Genomic DNA, 22298 nt, shown 5'->3' on the forward strand with positions numbered 1-22298 from the left:
TGAGTGTCGATTTTTCCGTTAGATACTGATAGATTACTATTTCGATTGATGTTGCATGATTTGCATTATGCATAGTCTTTGAATGGCTCGTCATCATAGGTGTCGTCATTTTGAATCTTCAATCATGTTTTGTAGATATGGACGAATTGATTTGTTATTTTATTTTATTCATTATATTATCGACTTTGATATGTTTGGAGGGAGATGTAACCAGCGAAAATAACGAGATAATACCTAGGACTCTTGTAATTAAGCGTTTTGTTAACCAAGATAAATCCTGTCCATTTTTTAAACTCCTAATAATTCTCGAGGAAGTGCAGAGGATTCCAACGGCTTTTTCAAAGATAGTAAAACGTAAACATGTCTTCCATAACCCAAATTGTCCTTCATTCGGACGTAGCAGACACCGATATTGCTTAGTACAAGGAATGAGAATTCCATTACTTACACACTGATGGCGGTATAACTAATCCTAAGTAGCATCCGTTGATTCCTTGGGCAAGTTTAGTTGATCTTGTAATAACGGAGAAGTAGCAGCGTAAATGACGCTCTAACATCACATTGATTAGCATATTGACAGGAATTTGCTGCATTTAGTAATGGTAAAAACATTGAACGTGCTGATTAAAAATTTGCTCCATAATAAGTCCAGAACATCCAAGTACTCTAGTTATGTTGTCTTTTGGTAATGTATTTTCAAACTAACTACGAAAATGCTTGAATACTGTATCTACTGAAAGCCGAGTGTCAGTCCTATGGACATTTTTATTTGAAAACTTATTCATATAAGTGTAACGAAGCCATATAAATAAACTCTAATTAAAACTTCATAGATATAATGGTAAATATATTAATTACCTTAAATTCTGATTTACTCGACAAAACGAGAAATTTACAAAGAAGATAGGATATCACATGATTTGAATGCCTAATAAGAAGTTGATGCTTACTTGGCTGGTTTGCAAATTAATAATAATGCACCGTTGGGGCATATTTTGAAGCATGTTAATATTCTAACAAAAACTGTTCAAAACCACCAAATCACGATAAATATCGATTCCCTAGTTAGAATATTTTCAAATTCCCAGAGAAAATGCTTGAATACTATATATTTTAAATGGCGGATGCCAAATTCATGGACATTTTTTTGTCAATAACGGTTCCTCTGTCATGTACATGTACATTGGGTTATCGTAACTACTTGTTTCAAAGTTTGAAATCAAATTATAAAACAGTACTTTTCAATAGAAATCCGATTTTATGAATTCCAGAAAAACGTTATATTGCTGAGCAAACTAATTTACCTTAAATTCAAAGGCCCCAAATATCTTGAATCTGGGATAGTCTGTAGCTATGGATTGTTCAAGATTGTATAAATAATCGAAAAATTTAGTCAAAGAATTGAAAATAGAAGTATAGATGAGGTTACATGTTACATGCAACGGTTTCAGAATTGACTATTTCAGATTTAATGTTTGATGAAGAGGATCGTAGATCGAAATATAAAACAAATGTCCAGAAGATTATTTTAAATAATAATTAATCAAATCCTAACATGTATCATGAAAACCTTACAGCTTTCAAATAAAAAAATAAGATTAGATACACTGGACACCTAGTTGCATTTCCTGGTCTAAGCATTTGAATAAATTTTGGCGGAAACCAGGACAAATATCTGACAATGTTTATGTATAGATTACTAGTGAACTGTCTGCAGTAAACTACGGCTATAGAAGGAGTTTAAACATGGCTTCTGAAAAAACCTCTTTCAAACACCTTCGTAAAATAAGCCAGAGACGGTTAGGAATAACAACTAGTGCCGTATACAGTCACTCTATTCACAGTCCGGCGAATAGAAAATCCCAAGAACTGGCAACGTGTTAATCTCACTAGAATCGCTGGCAATTTAGCAAAAAGTTTAAGCCTTCATGTGAAATTATTATTTGAATAATGACGAAATCATATTTTTTCTCGATCAACCAATAAATTTCATTAAGGTCAAATTCCGCCGAATCTTTTTGAGATGCACTTTGTTTTGAACCAATAAAGTTTTATAAATTTGTCCTTTACAGCGAATTGTTTCTTATCATTCTTTGATTTGAATATATCAACGGTCACAATAGCGCCTTTGGTGAACCTTCATTTGTGCACCCTCATGTCACCTCTTGCTTGTCACCCTCTTGCTTATATTCGTTCTTTTTTTATAAACCAAGTTTACGGTAAACATATTAAAATGTTCCGACGAGTTATGTTAACCCCTCTACCGGCAGCTTCTTTTTTTATCGCAAGAAAAAATTCAAATCACGATAACTTTTTTGTTTCTCAGTATTTTTGCACTATTTTTTCACAAGTTCTCAAAAAACTCTTCTAGTTTGAGGATCCGTGTCGACATTGATGATTGGTGATCTGGTTTTAAAGATATTCCAATGTTCCTTGGGGGACCGACATTTTCCATGCAAAATGTCTTAGGCGGCCATTTTGTTTTACGTCAACTTATCGAAAAAGTAAAATGTGGGCTATACTATACTATGTAATAAGGAGCTACTCTGAAAAAATCATACAAATTGGTTAATAATTCTTAGAGATATCTGAAAATTATGATATAAGGTTTTTTGAAGTTTTCAAGATTTTTATTTGGTCAGCTTGGTACCAGCAACATAAGTGCTCATTACTCAAAGACGGCTGCTCCAAATTGCTTCATATTTTCACAACATACTCTCATTAATGTATTGTTCCAAAGAGTGAACATCTGAATACGTTAAAAAATCTGTAGCCTAAGATATATACGTGGGTTATGATTAAGCGTCGGTCCCCCAAGGAATTTCAGAATATCTCTGGATCCAGATGACCAATGATCAAAATCGACACGGATCCTCAAACTAGAAGAGTTTTTTGAGAACTTGTGAAAAAATGGTGAAAAAATACTGAGAAACAAAAAAGTTATCGCGATTTGAATTTTTTTCCTGCGGTAAAAAATGAAGCTGCCGGTAGAGGGGTTAAACCTCTATAAGACTTCAGTTAAAATTTGAAAATTATAAAAGAAACGTCTATAAAAATATTATCTCTATGGTTAAAAACAAACCTGCAAAAATCACCGGTAAAAATTTTCGTTGCCAAATTTCAGTTCAGCGTATTGAACAAAAATAAAACAAATGTTTATTCTGACGTTTTTTCTATAACCAAGTTTTTTTTACAAATTTTTCTTCCAACCATCTTTTTTTTACTATTTTGATAATTTTGGTCACTAAAACCACTATTATTTTGCTGTCTGATCGCATCCAGCCCAGATATTGAACATACCTAACAATAAGAAGAGTGAAAAATGTATTTGAAAATTTGGGAATAAAATGGGGGCTTACTGGAGTTGATAAAATTTTCAGCGTTTCATTCTTTAGATTTATGCTCTTAAAGATTTGATGTGTAGCATCAATTCATTTTCAACCTAAATGTATGTAAATTTTACTTACTACATGTTACACAAATAAAACTTTTAAGTATAAACATTAATAACTTAAAACGTGTGACCTATCTAGATCTACCTACCTAGAGATCTAGATAACTCTAGTATAAATACAATGCATATATATAACTAATATCAAATGTTTTCTGTAAATAACCAAATTTAGTTTTTTACTGACAATCATTAACTTTGTGAATATGGATAATGTTATACAACACAAAAAGTTGAAAATTGAACATCGTAAAACCTCTCATGAAAAGTTCATTTGTTTCTCCTACTACCAGTCAGGTGGCAGCACATGCGCAGAGCATTATTCCACTATACGACGCTTCCCAGCAAACGTTTCAACTTCATCATACACTGTATGCCAGTTTCATACCATACTGAACAGAGCAAGGAAGCAGTAGGGTCGGTGTACCCTCAATAGACAGTCCCCTAAAGTATAGGCACATGTGTTCCTATAATCGCACAAGCTGTATTAACCTCTCTACCGGCAGCTTCATTATTTACCGCTAAAAAAAATCAAATTGCGATAACTTTTTTGTTTTCGATACTTTTGCACCATTTTTTCACAAGCGTTCAAAAAACTCTTCTAGTTTAAGAATATGTATGGGTATTAATTATTGGTCAATATCCACAATCAATATCCGGAGATATTCCAAATTTCCTTGGGGAACCGACGCGTAGCCATAACCCACGTAAATATCTCAGGCTACAGATTTTTTATCGTATTCGGATATTCAGTCCTCGGAATGATATATTAATGCAAGTATGTTGTGAAAAACGAAGCTATTTGGTGAGTAATGAGCATTTACGTTTCTGGTACCACGCTGGACAAATAAAGACTTGGAAACGTCTTAAACCCTCATATCGTAATTTTCAGATTTGTCCAAGAATACTGAACCGATTTATATGATTTTTCCAGAGTAGCTCCCTATTACCTGGTATTGTATAGTACCGTAATCCGGGGGCAAATTGATCACTATTTCACATTTTTTTGTCATGTTATCCTTTAGAATTCAAATATTGCCAAAATTATTTCGGTAAAATCAGAACTTCATTGATCTGTATCAGTTTATGTAATCGATTTTGACGTTGGATAACGTCTTACGGCAACATACTGGGGTACAATTTCGAAAAACGAAAAATCGCTCGCGTCACGAAAAGTGGTTAGATTTTGACTGTTAATAACTCACTAATGCCCGCATAGATTTTAAAGATTTTTGCACCTATCGATTGGAAATGTTTCTACAAATCTATTCCAATAATGAAAACTATTGATTTTCATGACTAAACTATTGAAAAATGGGTAAATATCGAGGCATGTCTTATTTTCCATAGAAAAGCACATTTTTCTTGCTGTTATAAGGCTTTGACGTCTTTGTACCCTAATTCCGGGTGAAATTGATCATTTTTCATGGTTTTTCTTATCTGTTTTCAATAATGTTGAAAATGTCAAACAACTGAATTCAGGAAAACAAGTACGACAGTCAGCCTCTTTGGCTTATGTGCCAAAATTTTCTAACAAATGTGTTTTTAGTGCTAAAAATCGTCCTTTAAATGAAAAATCGAGGAATCCCATTTCGGGGTAAAATTGATCACTTGTCAATGCGATTATTGTTATATTTTGAAACGACTCTACATATTGAATATGAGCTCCCTGAATCCGGAAATGCTTGCTAAATTCTTAATAATGCAATATTTGAAGAAATAATGAATGAATAATTTCAAGAATTGTGATGAAAACGCCTAAATTTAGGCAATTTCCCAAGGAAATCGCTGATACCGTAATTTCGGGTGAAATTGATCACTTTTCACGGTTTTTCTTGTCTGATTTCTATAATGTTGACAATGCCAAATAACTGAATGCAGGAAAACAAGTAAGAAGGTGAGAATCGGGCTCGGGGATATATTTTAAGCATCCTTACAAACATCACTTACTATGAATAGTACTGTTGTCGTCGTCGCTACCTACATGTAAATACACACATAGAAGACTGCAAAAATGCTACCGCCACCCGACCCGAGCGACGGGAACCTAAACTTTGTTTGTCATTGATCTCCGTTGAAAACTAATCTAGCAAAATTATCATAGATAAATAAATAAATTAATTAAACAATGTATAGTAATAGATGAAGTGTCTCTGGTTGTAACTCTTTTACGTCGAATGCATTGTTGTGACCCTGAAAAGGGCCGTTTTGTTTGAAATGCTGCAATTCATTTTAAGCGCGTTCTCCACGGATACGACGAGTCAGCTGGATGTCCTTCGGCATGATGCTGACACGCTTGGCGTGGATCGCGTACAGGTTGGTATCCTCAAACAAACTGATCAGTTAGACCACTCGCAGGACGCCGACTGCAGGACCATGATGGTTGAGTTCTAGAATCGCAGATTTGGCTCTACATTTCCCCGGATACCATGACGAAGCAGAATAAGTTCTTCATGGTGCGGAACTTCTTCGAGTATCAAAAAGAGATCATGCCAATCATCGTGACTAGCAACTTTAACATCGATTTGAGTAAAGAGGAGAACACGGCGCTCGCGGACTTCATGGAGAAGTACCTCAACCTCATACTGGCTTCGGAACCCACTAAAGCAACTAATGGATCATGCGTGGACCTAACGTTCGACCGAACTATTTGTTTGGGAAGCAAGGGTTACCGCTCATGCTTCTTCTTCCATCGATCGATTCTATCGGTGTTGAAGTGTTAACCGAACCAACCAAATAATAACACACAATGTCCATAATAGATCAGAATGATATGCAACAAATAGTAAAAAAATGATTGGATTTTTATACGTAGAAACCTTTCATAAGTTCGTGACAATATCAAGCCTGGAAACAGAAGAAGCTAACGTTATCCAACGTCAATTTGGCGGTTGTGTCTCGGAAACAACCTCTTACTTTTTTATGCAATTAAATTTAACATTTCATAAAATTTGTTTTATTATCAAAAATTGAAAATGACACATTGGGGCGAAATTGATCACTATACAATAAAGCATATTTAAGAAAGTAAAATTTCCCTATCTACTAAATTTGGGTCTCCTGAATCTGAAAATGATGTCAAAATTCTTACAACTCATGTATATCATCATTTTACTGCAAAATTAAACTTTGTAAATCTGCATTATACACCTAAATGTATGCAATTTGCCTTGAAATAAGCACGTTATTCTACAATAAACGGTTTTATGAGCAAAAAACTATTCTTGTAAAGCTGTACGATTTCAAAAATGAGTTCAGCAGTTCACACTGAAGCTTACACAACATTTTTGATACCTTAAGTTTGCATGCAGGCTCAGCACCAACGGATTGTTTAGTACCGACATTTTCAACACTATTATTAACACCTTCAAAAACTGTGAATATTTCTATACAAAACTGAACCTAATAAAAATCAAATAGTTTAAAATCATCATTAGACATTCATAAACTAGAATACATAGAATGTTTGGTACCGACCTGATCAAATTCACCCCAGTGATCAATTTGCCCCCGGATTACGGTACACATTTTATTTTTTTGACAAATTGACCAAAACCAAAATGGCCGCCAAAGACATTTTATATGGAAAATGTCGGTCCCTCAAGGAACATCGTAATATATTCAAAACTAGATCACCAATGATTAATATCGACACGGATTCTTGAACTAGAAGAGTTTTTTGAAATCTTGTGAAAAAATGGTGCAAAAATATCGAGAAACAATGGAGTTATCGCAATTCAAATATTTTTAGCAATAAAAATGAAGCTGCCGGTAGATGGGTTTAATACAGAAACATGATTTTTAATACTTTTGACATTATTTAGTGTGCTCATCAACATATTTCAGAAAAAATGTTCTTTTTTCCTTGTGACCAACCCAAAACTTCAGCTGGCCCCTCTTTAGCTTATTGCATATTCTGATTTGTTTTGGAATCCAATGTTTATAAACAAAACAAAAGTTATCACCTCATACTCACTCAATTGTTTTGGTTATGCTCCTATTATATACATTATACCCCTCATCCCATTATCACCACTTCCACCTCAGTCGTCTGCAGTTCCAGAACACGTTCTTCGTGATCTTCTGGAAACACGAGATCGCACTTTGTCATCAATTTTTGACGATTCCATTTTTGAATCTTCATTCCATACCTACTTGCTTTGTTTGGGTTTGCCTCCTGTAGTAGTGCCACAGTAGCCGTTAAAGTAATCATCACATAAGACGAGTCAGTGCTTTGCTTCTGCGATACATTGGGCCTCCGTTTTACTACTTTTGCTCAACGTTGTTGTGTGTTGTGGTGAACTGTAATGATGATCATTTCATTACAACAACCTTTGTCTGGTTGATGCTCAATATTTGGTACTTTTCTTATCAAGATAAGTCCTACTGAAAGGTAATTGTGTCTTAGTATGAGGAAACTGTATTAAACTGATATAAATCCTTGTGCTTTTTCCAATCCATGTTTAGCAGAGCAAAATATAAAAAAAACTGGTTCGAAAGTTTGGCGAATACTGGATCAACTGCACCAGTATCTGCCATGTTTCCAATTTAAATTGTTGAATTCGTTATCATCATTAGTTTTTGGGGAAATGAAGTTCAAGAGAGCTGAAATTTTAAAAAATATGTTTTTTATTATTATTTTCAGAAAAAAATGTTTTTTGAAAATGTTGCTGCTGATTTATGCCTATGTGGATCGCAAAACGTTGCTAATATGACGAATACCGCCGTGCGGGGTGACATTTAAGCTGTAAAAATATTGGCGCAAAGTCACCCCGAACGACGGTAGCGGAAAATTACCCTATCCATATGACGTTGATAATGTAACATAATGGGGCCCAGATAGCCGTAGCGGTAAACGCGCAGCTATTCAGCAAGACCATGCTGAGGGTCGTGGGTTCGAATCCCACCGGTCGAGGATCTTTTCGGGTTGGAAATTTTCTCGACTTCCCAGGGCATAAAGTATCTTCGTACCTGCCACACGATATACGCATGCAAAAATGGTCATTGGCATAGTAAGCTCTCAGTTAAAAACTGTGGAAGTGCTCATAAGAACACTAAGCTGAGAAGCAGGCTCTGTCCCAGTGGGGACGTAACGCCAGAAAGAAGAAGAAGAAGAATGTAACATAATACTCATAAATGGTGGTGCAAAATTCGATCGATTCGTACCTTCGAAATAAATTCAAACGTTAATTTTTATTATTATTTATCTTTATTAAAGTGCCTTTTCACCCTTGGCGAGTTCGCCAATTTGACATAATTATCAAAATTAAAACCAAATTATTTATTAGATTTTTTTATGCAAGAAAGGGATTACAATCACTATGTAGATTAATCTGGCTTTTGGAAAGATGTCCATACTCTGTCAGCTTTGGTACCTATAGTGCTGTGACAATTTACCATTGACGAAAAACGCTAAACATTCAACGAAAACGGTTCGACGGAGACACTGTACGTGGTCACGAATAATGCGCACCGCCTCGGTTCAACGTTTCCTCCGATGCCAGCCAACGGATATTAAGTTTCAGCATAACAAGTGTTGACGTTAATCGAGTAGATATGTTGACCGATTTGGGGATGTAGGTTTAACGGTGGGCTATCTGTCCGAATCGTCGTCGTCCATCGTCATCATTTTCGCAATCGGATACTTTTCTCTCTACGCACCGCCGAGGTAATTGCCGATGTCTATCGATATCCATTCCGAAAATAGGGAAATATGGCCCAATATGTACCGATGGGGTAAAACGGCACGATCCAAAAAAAAATGGTATTGTCTTTCGAGCTTTTGTCTTACAACCTCACAGTTATATGAACCAAATATTACTATACTATACTCTGTTGGCAATTTGAATAGCATTTTGTAAAACTGCACCCTACGTTTAAGCCGTTCCATAATCGTATGCTGAAATTTCGCTTCACCTGTGTTGCTCCATCCACAAACGCAACAGGAGGGGGTCAGCAGATAACACAGCGATGCATTTGTTAACCTAAACCTATCGCACATATCACTGTCAATTGGTTCCACCTTCTCGACCCAAATTCTTCCGCCAAGTGTTGCCCACTTGGTCCAACTCGGCCAAAAGGGTTGCGCAATAGCTTACACACAACAACACAAACCGATCGATAGCGAATTTCAGTGTCACTTCTTCGAAAAGGCGTTGCGACGAAGAACCCTTAAAAATGTCCACCTTTCATTACCGGTGCTGGTCGCGTTTCATTATACCAAGCCGGTTACGGCCAGTTTCCCAGTCGTCTGGTCTATCGATTGAACCTAGACAGGAATTGAGTAGCAGTTAAATACATAGATGAAGCCCCAGCCAACCCCATTATGTCCTTCCTTTTTCCGGTAGATTCTACTGGCGTTACGTCCCAACTGGGACAGATCCTGCTTCTCAGTTCAGTGTTCTTATGAGCACTTCCACAGTTATTAACTGAGAGCTTTCTTTGCCAATTGATCATTTTTGCATATCTGTATCGTGTAGTAAATACGAAGATACTCTATGCCCTGGGAAGTCCAATCCAAAAATATCCTCGGCTGGCAGGATTCTAACCCACGAAACTCAGCTTGGTCTTGCAGAATAGCTGCGAGTTTGCCACTACGGCTATCTGGGCCCCAACAAAACCTGGTAGATCAGCACATTGAATCCGAACGGTTTCAGCATTACGGTCACGTGCGATTACGTGTCATTCGATACCGGGGCGGTTCATAATGGCGGGTCATTCCGTTTGTTATTGATGCGTACAGGTAATCCATCGGTGTACGCTTCTGTTTACTTCCATTTCGGTTCTGTTCGACCCCATAAAGTACGTTCATGGATGTCCGTTGACAGAATTGTGATCTAATCGACATACCATTGGGGCGGTGGTATGCTATGAAGTGTTGAGCTTCATTTTTCTTTAAATTCATTTCCAGTTATCATCTAATCGAAATTTCAACCTTAATCTACGCAGCAGAGACGTAGCTTAAGGGGGATGGGGGTGGTTGGAAGAATATGTGCCCAGCAAACTCATGAAGGTATGGTGGATGAAAGTTTAGTTAACGAGCATTCTGTATTATCCAACAACTCCTTGGAATGTAATTCTTTATATTGAAGTGTGAGAGGAGTCAAAATTTAAATGCTTTTTTATTGTAAGGAGCCGCTTAAGCTGTTGATCTCATATTTGACCACTTTGTGTTTGGGGCCTTCCTTAGCCATGATTCCTTAGCTTTTTCGGAATCGAATTGGTGTTTTCCAGCAGAGACAACCAACTTAAGACTTCGTTAGGCTCTACCAAGGATCCGGTAAACACACTAAACAAGGTTGGTGTTAACAAAATCAGTTGTTTTCACTGCAGCAAGATCTACGTTGGTCAAACAAAGCGGTCTCTCGAGGTTAGGTTCAAGGAACACTTTGCGGAAATAGGAAAAGCTCAGAAGACGATAGACAAGGGGATGACATACAATTTCAAATCTAAGGTGGCCGAACATGTGTTTTCAGAAGGTACAATACAATTGAAAAATTGAATTTTTACTCAGGTGGCGCAGATCATTGATGTCACTATTTCCGCTGCATAAGAACAGCGGGAGAATTAAAGAGAGAACTAGTGGCACGCATCAATGATCTGCTCCACCTGAGTAAAATCCATCACATTGTTCTACCCCATCCATTTGGTCATTTTGAACCGACCCCCCTTTTTCAACCAACTTTTCTACACGATTTAAACCCGTTAAAAGACTCAAATTTGGGAAATGTTTTCATGATGGTAGCTAGCAAATATTGTGAAGTTACTGTTAGGACTACGAATGGCATTAAAATGTGGATCTCATTAACCCGTTAACGCCCAAGGTATCTCACAATTGGAATTCAGCTCCGTTTTTGTTATTCATAGTCGTATTCCCATAAATTAAACCTTATTTCACCAAAAAATTTCAAGTCTATGGTGGGGATCCAAAAAAATTCTTGAAAGTGTGTCGTCCATATCTAGCTGTTCTATAAGTTTATTTTTGAGATTAATCAAATATATTTTCATGCAGTTCGACCCATTACAATGTAAACAAGTTGGAAAAAACTGTTGGTGAGGGGTAATTCATAAATTACGTCACGTACAGAAGAGGAAGGAGGGGGTTACAATGAAACGTGACTACCCATATAAAAATTGTAATCTATACAAAAAGTATGAAACAGAGGAAAATTGAGGAGGATTAATATGGCAAAACTTTGCGTGACGTAATTTATGGACGTACCCTGATAAAGAAATTGCAACATAATGAATAAAATTTTAGAAGCGAAAGGTGCATGCCAGAACTAAATCATTTAGTGACTTCCATTCAATTTTCTGCTCCACCACGTAAGTAAGATACAGACATACATACATTTTCATACATGTACATGTACAATTATGCACACTTAAACCATTTATACCACAAACAAAATAATATCTTACATCATATATTTTGATTTAGAAAAAAACCTACAGATGTTTCAGAATAGTCTTCTAAAAGATTATATAAAACTTGCCAGCTGATAATGGAAACATAACTATCAAAATATATATTCTGGGTCAAGTTATTAGTATACAATGTGACTCGGATCTGACAGTGATCGAAATATATATTTGGCAATATCAGAATTTCGTTAGTGCTGATCAAAAGCTAGTCCTTCAGTCCAATGACAGTCAAATATTGGACTCCAACTATTACATGCTTTACAGATGTGAATATTTGAAGCCAACATTATTCGGCTATAACGTTGAAGTTACTGCATCACTGATGCATATAGTCTTATTCACCGATAGAACCGAATCCACGCGGTCCAAGATTTTTGACACTAGAGCTGGCCAGAATACCTGGGGAGCATACTGGAGCGTGCCCGCTAAATTGTCACAATTCTTGGCTGAGTGAGTTCAGCAAGGAAGGCTCTTTACTGCTACCTCAACGCGTCGCTGGTTCTAAAAAGTAAAAAACCATACAAAACTACGACCAAACAATGGTGAAGGCGTAATCAATTTTCTCGAAAACATTCATTTTGGGAATTAAGTAGAATTTTCGGATTAAATTGGCAACAACGCACTGCAGTAGCTCGTAGTTAATAACCGCTTGTAAACAATATCTTTCAAGCGCATTTATTACCTGTCATTTTGCGAATGATTATTTTTACTTTTCCACGTTTAAGTCATAAAACTGGTTCTGGACTTCGGTTGACGGCTATTCAATTTTACTCTCATTTGACAGCCGCCCTTCACCCTTGGAGTTCAGTTCATGGATGGATAAGTCAATTTGTCGGTTTTTTCGTTCTTCACTCCCTCAAAAGATCAAAAGATCTAAATGGTGTCAAAATTCATCTAGAAATGTAAGGAGCATAAGCCATTTTATGAGACGTTTCGAATCATATGGTTTCCGTTTGTTTACCAGCTTTGAAAGTTTCTGGCGGGCCGATTTATTTACGTTTCTTCTAGCGCTACATTTGGAAGGAGCATATTCAATAATGGCGCTGGTGGAAATGCAACACAGTTTTTAATGTTCGCATGTAAAATTTAAATCAGTAAGCAAGGAAGATATTTTTCATCTACGTTACCTGTAATACATGTAAACCGGGCAGAAACATGCGCTGAAAGAGACGGGGAAGTCATCGGCAACAAAAATGTGACCAGCGCCATTCAGATATCATGCTAGTTTTTTGAACAACAACAATGAGCGGCCCGCCAGAAAACGTCATTCGAACGTCTCGTAAAATGGCTTATTGCATCCGAAATAAGCGATTATTGCTCGAATCGATAGTAAGTATCCATTGTTTTGATCTACGCAGACCAATTTCTTATTGGTTGTTTCCTTGATGTTTCGCACATAATAGCAATTCCCAGCTAATATGTTTTTTTGCGAAAATATCTCCTTTAGTTGATCATCGTTTTCGAAGATACCAAATTTTTCATCACTGGACTTCAATCATGAGAATGACTTCCGAACTAAGAAGGTTTTAGGCGAATAGTTTTCTTTGGATTTAATCAGTGGACTGATATATAGGCGAATGAAATGTGTGCCCAGTAGTGCCATTTAGGTGATTTCCGAAGTAATAAGTTTCCAGGCGAATAGGTCTCATTCAGTTCTCCAACTTTGTCAAAAACACTAACTTCGTATCCAACCTCTAGATTGAGATAAAAGCATATAATATGTTTGTTTACTAGCGCCACCTTGGGAGAATTTTCCAAACTACTATGTTTCTAGGCGAATAGATCCCATTTAGTTGAACACTTTTGTCGAAGATACCAATTTCGAGAGTTCGATTTTTTTCAGTCTCATCGCTGAACTGACCACTTCACCACTAGCGCCACCTTGTGAGTGTTTTCCGAACTAATATGGTTTTAGGCGAATAGGATTCATTTAGTTGTTCAACATTGACACAAACTTTGTATCTAATCACTTGACTGAGATATTAGCAAGTAAAATCTTTGCTCACTAGTGCCATCTTGTGAGTGCTATAAGGTTTTATGTGACTAAGTATCATTCAGTTGTTCAACATTGTCGAAGACAACAATTTTGTATCTCATAACAGAACTTAGATGCAACCAAATACAATATTTGCCCACTAGCGCAATCTAGTGAATGTTTTCCGAACTAATAAGTTTTCGGGCGAATAGATCTCATTCAATTGAACACATTTGTCGAAGACACCAATGTCGTATCTCATCACTGAACTGAGATATAAACAATCAAAATGTTCGATCGCTAGCGTCATCTTTTGAGTGTATTACGAACTAAAAAGGTTTTAGGCGAATATGTCTCATTTAGTTGATCAACTTTGTCGAAGACATCAATTTTGTATCTATGACTGGACTGAGATACAAGCAAATAAAATCTCTGCTCACTAGCGCCATCTAGTGAGTGTTTTCCCAACTAAAAAATTTTCGAGTGACTAGATCTCATTCAGTTAAACACATTTGTCGAACGTTGTATATCATCACTGAACTGAGATATGAACAATCAAAATGTTCGACCATTAGCGCCATCTTTTGAGTGTTTTCCGAACAAATAAGGTTTTAGGCGAATAGTTCTCATTTAGTTGATCAACTTTATCGAAGACACCAATTTTGTATCTCATAACTGAACTAAGATATAAGCAAATAAAGTTTTGGCTCACTAGCGCCATCTTGGGAGTGTTTTCCGAATTTATAAGGTTCTATGCGAATAGGTATTATTTAGTTGTCCAACTTTGTCGAAGACACCAATTTTGTATCTCATAACTGGGCTAAGATATAAGCAAATAAAGTTTTGGCTCACTAGCGCCATCTTGGGAGTGTTTTCTGAATTTGTAAGGTTTTATGCGAATAGGTATTATTTAGTTGTTCAACTTTGTCGAAGACACCATTTTTGTATCTCATAACTGGGCTAAGATATAAGCAAATAAAGTTTTGGCTCACTAGCGCCATCTTGGGAGTGTTTTCCGAATTTATAAGGTTCTATGCGAATAGGTATTATTTAGCTGTTCAACTTTGTCGAAGTCACCATTTTTGTATCTCATAACTGGGCTAAGATATAAGCAAATGAAGTTTTGGCTCACTAGCGCCATCTTGGGAGTGTTTTCCGAATTTATAAGGTTCTATGCGAATAGGTATTATTTAGTTGTTCAACTTTGTCGAAGACACCAATTTTGTATCTCATAACTGGGCTAAGATATAAGCAAATAAAGTTTTGGCTCACTAGCGCCATCTTGGGAGTGTTTTCTGAATTTGTAAGGTTTTATGCGAATAGGTATTATTTAGTTGTTCAACTTTGTCGAAGACACCAATTTTGTATCTCATAACTGGGCTAAGATATAAGCAAAAAAAGTTTTGGCTCACTAGCGCCATCTTGGGAGTGTTTTCCGAATTTATAAGGTTCTATGCGAATAGGTATTATTTAGTTGTCCAACTTTGTCGAAGACACCATTTTTGTATCTCATAACTGGGCTAAGATATAAGCAAATAAAGTTTTGGCTCACTAGCGCCATCTTGGGATTGTTTTCCGAATTTATAAGGTTCTATGCGAATAGGTATTATTTAGTTGTTCAACTTTGTCGAAGACACCAATTTTGTATCTCATCGCTGGACTGAGATATATACGAAGCAAATATTTGTACGCTAGAAAGTTGTTTCATATGTTGCTTATAAATGCGACATTTGTTGGCGTCTGTGCGCCACCTGGTGAGTTAATTCTGAATTAAAATAGTTACCAAGTGGAAGTCAGCAGTCCTGTGATCAACTTTGCAGAAGACAGTTTTCTCCTGAACCTCTTTATTTTCAAGATATTTGCACTACAAGTACTGTCCTATTTATAGGACGCTGGGCGTTCGGGGCTTCTGTCCTATTTTTAGGACGCTGGGCGGATATGGGTTAAGAGAAAACGACTCAAATCCTTAAAATGGCGTTTTGTACCATTTGACCCTACTAAGCAGAGAGCCAACGGAGGAAAATTCCATATCCTGTCTTGTTCGAATGGGTCACTCAAAAGTTATCTGCAAGTGAAAACGATTACTACAAAAAATCCTCGCGTTTCGAATCTTTTGAGGATTCGTGTTGTAAATCTTGAGGAGTATAAATTTCCTTAGAAAAATCTCGAAATCATCTCATTTTTGCATCGCAGACGAAATTCTGTCAAGCCTGGTACGAGGTTGGTGGTCTAATGGCTACCTCTTCTGCTTCATAAGCTGAAGGTCGTGGGTTCAATCCCAGGCTGTATGTATGGCCTAATGTATGTTTCGCTTGCTTTTATCTTCCACTCTTAATCTATCACAGTGGATCTACCATAGTTGATTTATAATAGTTCACAGTATTTGCTAGAACCAGAGTATGTATGTATGTATGTAGATAGCCACCATCCTTGCTTGAGTCTTGCTCTGCTTGCGGCTCCACTCAACAGTAAGGTCAAATTTCATTACCGATCTGAATTCAACATACCATTGTATGGGAGGCCAAATCAGGGCCGTAATCAGAGACACTTACGTGAAACCCGCGGGAAGAAGAGAATCTCCTTTCAACAGTATGATCCTACAGATTGGATATTGAAATTTGCAGTACTTGTCGAGCTTTCCACGGGATGGTTTGTTAGAAGAAGGGCGCGTCAAATCTTTTACAACTGTTGGAGAGAAAAGTATTAGTCGCGAACGATTAACATTTTTCCTCCTGACTCCGATTGGCACTCCACTTCATTGTCCAATTGTAACTTCAATGATGCCCTGATGCTCCCTCCCTTCCCAATATATGGTTCATTTAAATCAATATGATGTAATATGATGCAACATGATATAATATAATGAATAATAAAGAGTAATAATTTATAATACAATATAATATATTACGATATTAAATAATATAGTAAAAGGTAATACAATACAATCAATTCTCCCTCAATCGATAAATACTGAAATTAGGAAGTATCGACTTATTATGAGTTGAAAGCATGCTTGATTGATTCGCCAAATTAAGTTAAGGGGATATCGAGTAAAGGAGAGTTGATTGTACAACAATATGATATAATGCAGTACAATATAATATAACACAATATTATATGATATAATCACAATAAAATGTAACATCAATCAACGTGTTACATTGTAGAAACTCCAGTATCATGGGTGTCCATCTAACCAGCGTCCTGCGGTTGAATGTTTATCATAGATAACTTTCAAATTTACAATGGTCCATTTTTCATATATATATAAAACAAATTTTGGTATTCGTTTGGTATCCTATTAGTCCATGAGCCACCTGTCCTGAAGAAAGATATTATAATTAATATAATTGTTGATTATAAATGTATCATTCAATAAAGTCGCGAACAATAAACATTTTTCTCCTGACTCCGATTGGCACTCCACTCCATTGTCCTGTTTTACTTCAATGCTACCCTGATGCTGTCAGACGAATGACTAGCTGATATATTATTATAATGCTTTATTAGAGACACTTTACCACATAGCTGAAATATGAAAAGCATTGATTTAGTTAGCATCTACGATATGCAGACTCCATGATGCTCCTGGAAGTTAAGACCATTATTTAGTTTATTATAATTGAAATTAAACGTACAATAAGGTGCGTTATCGTTATTTTATCTGTTATAAACCTAACTAGAAAAATAAGTAAAACCATAGAAAAAAAGTCTGATATTAAACATTCAATTTAGGAATAATAGAAACAAGCTAATCTGATCATGATCGTAGTCGTTAAAGTTTGAAGAATTATCGGAAGAGCCATGAGAACCAAACGGGATATATAATATCAAGATATGGGGAGTACCATTAAGCTGAACCACAACAAACCTGCATATGGCACATATATGACCTGGAAAAAATGGGTTGAAGTCGAATTTTTGAATCAATTGAAAACCGACCTTGATGAAGGAAAAAATCCAGCTTCTACTTGAATTTTGACGATGCGTTTGCGCGCATATTATCTGCGTGTTACCGCCGCCGCCGAATGTGGATTTAAATAAGCGCTGCAATATATTCATCAAGAATTATACTTGCCATGGAGTTCATAGGAAAACAAGCATTATTTATCGAAATGACCATGATGTTGTACGAGTTTTTTACAACAACTCAGATGTTTGCCAAGTATAACGACAGGTTCCTAGGAATGCTACATTTTCATTTTCTGAATGCACACATAGAAACTAATTATGAAACAACCACCCCGCCTTTGGCCAACCAAGTCACCGTAATTATTATTATTATTATTTCATACAAATGCGATGAAGATATAACACTCCTAAGGAACTATCATATACTTAGACATATTTGAACACTAATACATAAAAATAATGGAAAAATTATTGATCACTCTAGATTACAAACCAACACACTGCAATATTCGCCATCCCTTTGACACATCATCAACTCGAAATGCTCGAGCACCTTGCTTCCGCTGTCTTTGAAGCAATAATATTGGTTTCAACAGAGGAAGAGTTAGGAGAGTGGAAGAAATATCCTCCCAATTTCATTATGGATTTATCCACGGTCTTCTTTTATTGTCGATTTCTTTTTTCTTTTTTTTTTCTTTTCCGCTCTAAATGAAGGAATGTTCACCGGATGAACATTGAGTGGATGAATGCGCAGCGAAATCGTTCATTTTTTGTAAACACGCCCGCAGTAAAGGTTTTCTTCCCGCTGGAAGTTGCAGCTTGACGTCATCGTAGATTAGTTCATAGGCATCACAGCATTTGCTAGAACCAGAGATGGACAAAACAACCGTTTCCCTTCGCTTAAATTCTTCCATCGTTATAGCACGCCATTCCTTACGGGTGATACATAGGCAGTCTCCTACCAGAAAAAGAAAGCCTCTCTGTCATAAAACTATATCAGCCCTATATGATTGATTTCTAGAATGAAGTGTCTCCTCTCATACCATGGTTGTATTTTGTAAAAATATTACTTAGAATTTCCTTGAATTTTTTTTTGGAAAACATTATGTTGTGTGTAGTTTTACACTATACGGGGTAAAACCCCCTTAGGGGGACCACGGAGTAATATGACCCACGATATTTATTCTAATGATATTGATAATTAATACGATCCCTTGCAGGACATAGTGTAAAAGCAGCCAATATATTTTTGTGAGCTTTGTATATAAAATGGTTTAAAGTCTGGTTTGAATCATGAAGTTGTATATTTTGCTGACAGTACAATAAATCATGGTTCTCAGATCTTTTTTATTCATTTCTCGATTAATTTATTATAAAAAATTGTAGTATAAATAATTAATAACAATTTTAAAAGGCTTAACTTTCAAGCCAAGGCTCCAATAAAGTACTAGCGCAATTCTTCGTTCCAAAAACAAGACGCACGATCTTTTTTCATTGTTTAATTTATGTGAAACGAATTCTTTGTTTATAGCCATAAAAAACGTTAAATACAATCGAATCGCGCTACTTATTCAGAAGACATCATTGCAAAAGAAGCCGATCCGATTATTCTCGTTTCTGCTTTGGATCGTGTCTATCGTTCAAAAGATGATAACAATCGATTCTTTATTCAGCCGCGAACTGTTCGATCTTGACGCGTATTTATATGTGACACGAGAGGGCGTTCTTTGGCTCCGGCACTCAACTGAGAATCACGTTCTATCCCGCTTGGACTGTATTGCAATGGAGAAGACGATAAGACACTGATCACAGCTTTGTCCAACAAAACGCACTAAGAAAACGACGGACGTGACTTGCCACACACATGTAGGACGCGAATGGTGGCAGTTGTAGAAACACTGATGAGCACTAATTGCCACTGACTGGGGTGAAGAATGTCGATGAATTTAAGATCTTTAAATGATGCCAATTAATATCTTTGAAGCTATTTGGACTGAAAAGGAGAAAGAGATCTCAAATAGATCTTCAGTTCATTGAATACTATTAGCTATTAGCTGTTGTCAGACGCAGTCAAAACAGCAATCAATATCCAACGACTCACACGTTACACGTGTTAAATGTAATTTGAAAAGTGATTGAACATAATAGGAGATGGCAAACAAACAAATCATTTTCGTTTTGTGAAGTGGAATTCGAAACGAGGTAGAATCATACAATTGATTCCATTTAATGAATGAGCGAACACATAATGGGTCTGCAGTATTCCCAATCCGGAGATGGTGTAAAGTAAGCTCTTGAATCAATGGGCTAGTGCTTGAGCCTGAGTTTGATTGGCCGCCCGTGGTTACTACTCTAGTATCGCCAGAACAGCTGCACTTACACGAAGAATCAACCACATGAATGCTTGATACTAACTGACACCCTCAGTGTATAAGTGCTGGTGATCTTCTATTTTCAGGCAACAATGACGTCTGCTACTCAGAATGCTGACCAATAAGGGGAAGGAGAAGGAATTGATGATGCATTTTAAACTGGCCCACGGTAGACCAGATATATCCCTACATATATTCCAGTTTCATGCGGGAAGGTGTAGGGGTGGTAATTTTATGACAGAAAGGCTTGCTTTATGGTAAGCAGACTGCCTATGTATCAGGCGTAAGGAAAGGCGTGCTCTAATGATGAAATAATGGAAACGTAGGGAAAGGTTTTTTTTATGTTCGTCTCTGATTCTAGCGATTGCTATGAACACATAGTTTGAAGTGTGATACATTTAAAGTGAATGGTAGAAGCAAGTGAAAGGTGACGGGCCTGGGGTATGAAGCAGAAGAGGTAGCCATTTGACCACAAACCCCGTCTTTGTATCAATCGGTTAGGATATACTGTACTTGAGAACTCTACTATTTAGAGTAGCAAAATGCGTCAATGATGTGTGTTAGACAAGTGTTTTCAAAGCTTTTTTTATTTTGGAAAGTCTGGAAACCACTGGCCAAGACGATTTCCAGAACAAAGAGATACTGGACCGTATGAGGAATTGAATTATGGGCTCCGTGGCCGTGCGGTTAGTGTCACCAGGCATTTAGCCGCATCGTGCTAAGGAGTGTGGGTTCGATTCCCGCCCCAGACCGGAAAACTTTTCATCAGGAATGTTTTCCGACTAGGCCACTGGGCGTTGCATGCTAGTCCGTTGTCTAGTGTGGTGCTTCCTTCAAAGGGCAAAATGCCCACTGGAAGTATTAACGTGTCCGTGTCATAGAACCCAAACATTTTAAGTATGACTGCAACAGCGGTAGCTATCACAAGGCTAAGGAAAGTCCTCAGCTTGTGAAATAAAAACTCTGACTTCCGTAACTCATTGAACAGTACAAATCATGACATTCTTAACGAGATTTTACCTAAAAAATTGAAATGCATACCAGCATACTTCCGTAACTCATTGAACAGTACGAATCATGACATTCTTAACGAGATTTTACCTAAAAAATTGAAATGCATACCAGCTCTAACAGACAAATATTGAAAGCAAAAGTTATTTACCTGATGAAGTATCATGGCAACGAAAGAAAAGATAAACCTCTTAACCGAACAGAATTACCAAATTGCTCCCACCAAAAAGTTGTAATCAAATCTATTAAACAAATTGATCAAGCAGTTCAGAAGTGATGATTCAACGCCATGGGATACCAGCCATTAATGCTCGTGCGAAGGAGTTTACGCACTTTCTACTGAAATGGAAATCAATTTCGACCAATTCCGTTGATTGACCTTAACTCCCATGTTTTTCAACACCCGAGAAATGAAAAGAAAAAAGCGCCAAAAACAATGTAACAGCCACCATTATCGATTGGTTCGGGCGTCAAATCGATGGCCGACCATTATTTAAAAAATGATATCCAACCTCCAAGCTATAGAGATAGAGCTAGACGACGTCGCGACGGGGTGAAAGGCACTGGTTGCGAGACTAGGTAGTCCAATCCGGCTACTCGTATTTCCGGCAAGCCACAGCCTGAGCTGCCTCCGCGTGTCGTAATGTCAAACCACTATCCATTTTTCGGGGGAAATTCACTGCACGCGAGAACGTGGACATGGCCAAGCTTATTTTGTTTAGAGGTAATGTACTAACAATGAACTCCAGTCGGTGCCACTAAGGGATAATTGGTCAATCTAGCTGGCCAGAAATCATTTAGAAAAATCACTCTGGTTTTGAAATAATATTCTGCTTGTGTTGTTCAAAAATGCCTTATACTCAATTTTCCATTATTGGTCTACGTTAGAACTGGATAATTTCAAAATCAAGATTTGAAAACATAGCAAGATTTCGAAGTGCATATTTTAGCAGTTCTCAGATTATTGATCAATAACAGCGTTGGTCAAATCTTTACAGTCAGTTGGGGTGAGGACGGAATGTTAATGTGTGATTGTTGCTTCTAGAGACCGAGAATACCTCTGCATATCCACAATCACTATGAATAGGGTGTCTCTCAGCGAGGGAGGAAAAATATCTAGAAGTAACATTTAGTCGGTGATACGATCATAAGG

The 22298-nt window shown here is 36.9% G+C and overlaps 1 protein-coding gene across 3 annotated transcripts in view; it reads left to right on the top strand.

The window, feature by feature from the left end:
- The window catches only part of LOC5564557, a 487044-nt gene that overhangs the window by 136855 nt on the left and 327891 nt on the right, over positions 1 to 22298 (top strand). The gene's annotated exons all lie outside the window — the stretch shown is intronic.

The sequence above is a fragment of the Aedes aegypti genome, chromosome 2, assembly GCF_002204515.2.
Source record: "Aedes aegypti strain LVP_AGWG chromosome 2, AaegL5.0 Primary Assembly, whole genome shotgun sequence".
Lineage (NCBI taxonomy): Eukaryota > Metazoa > Arthropoda > Insecta > Diptera > Culicidae > Aedes > Aedes aegypti.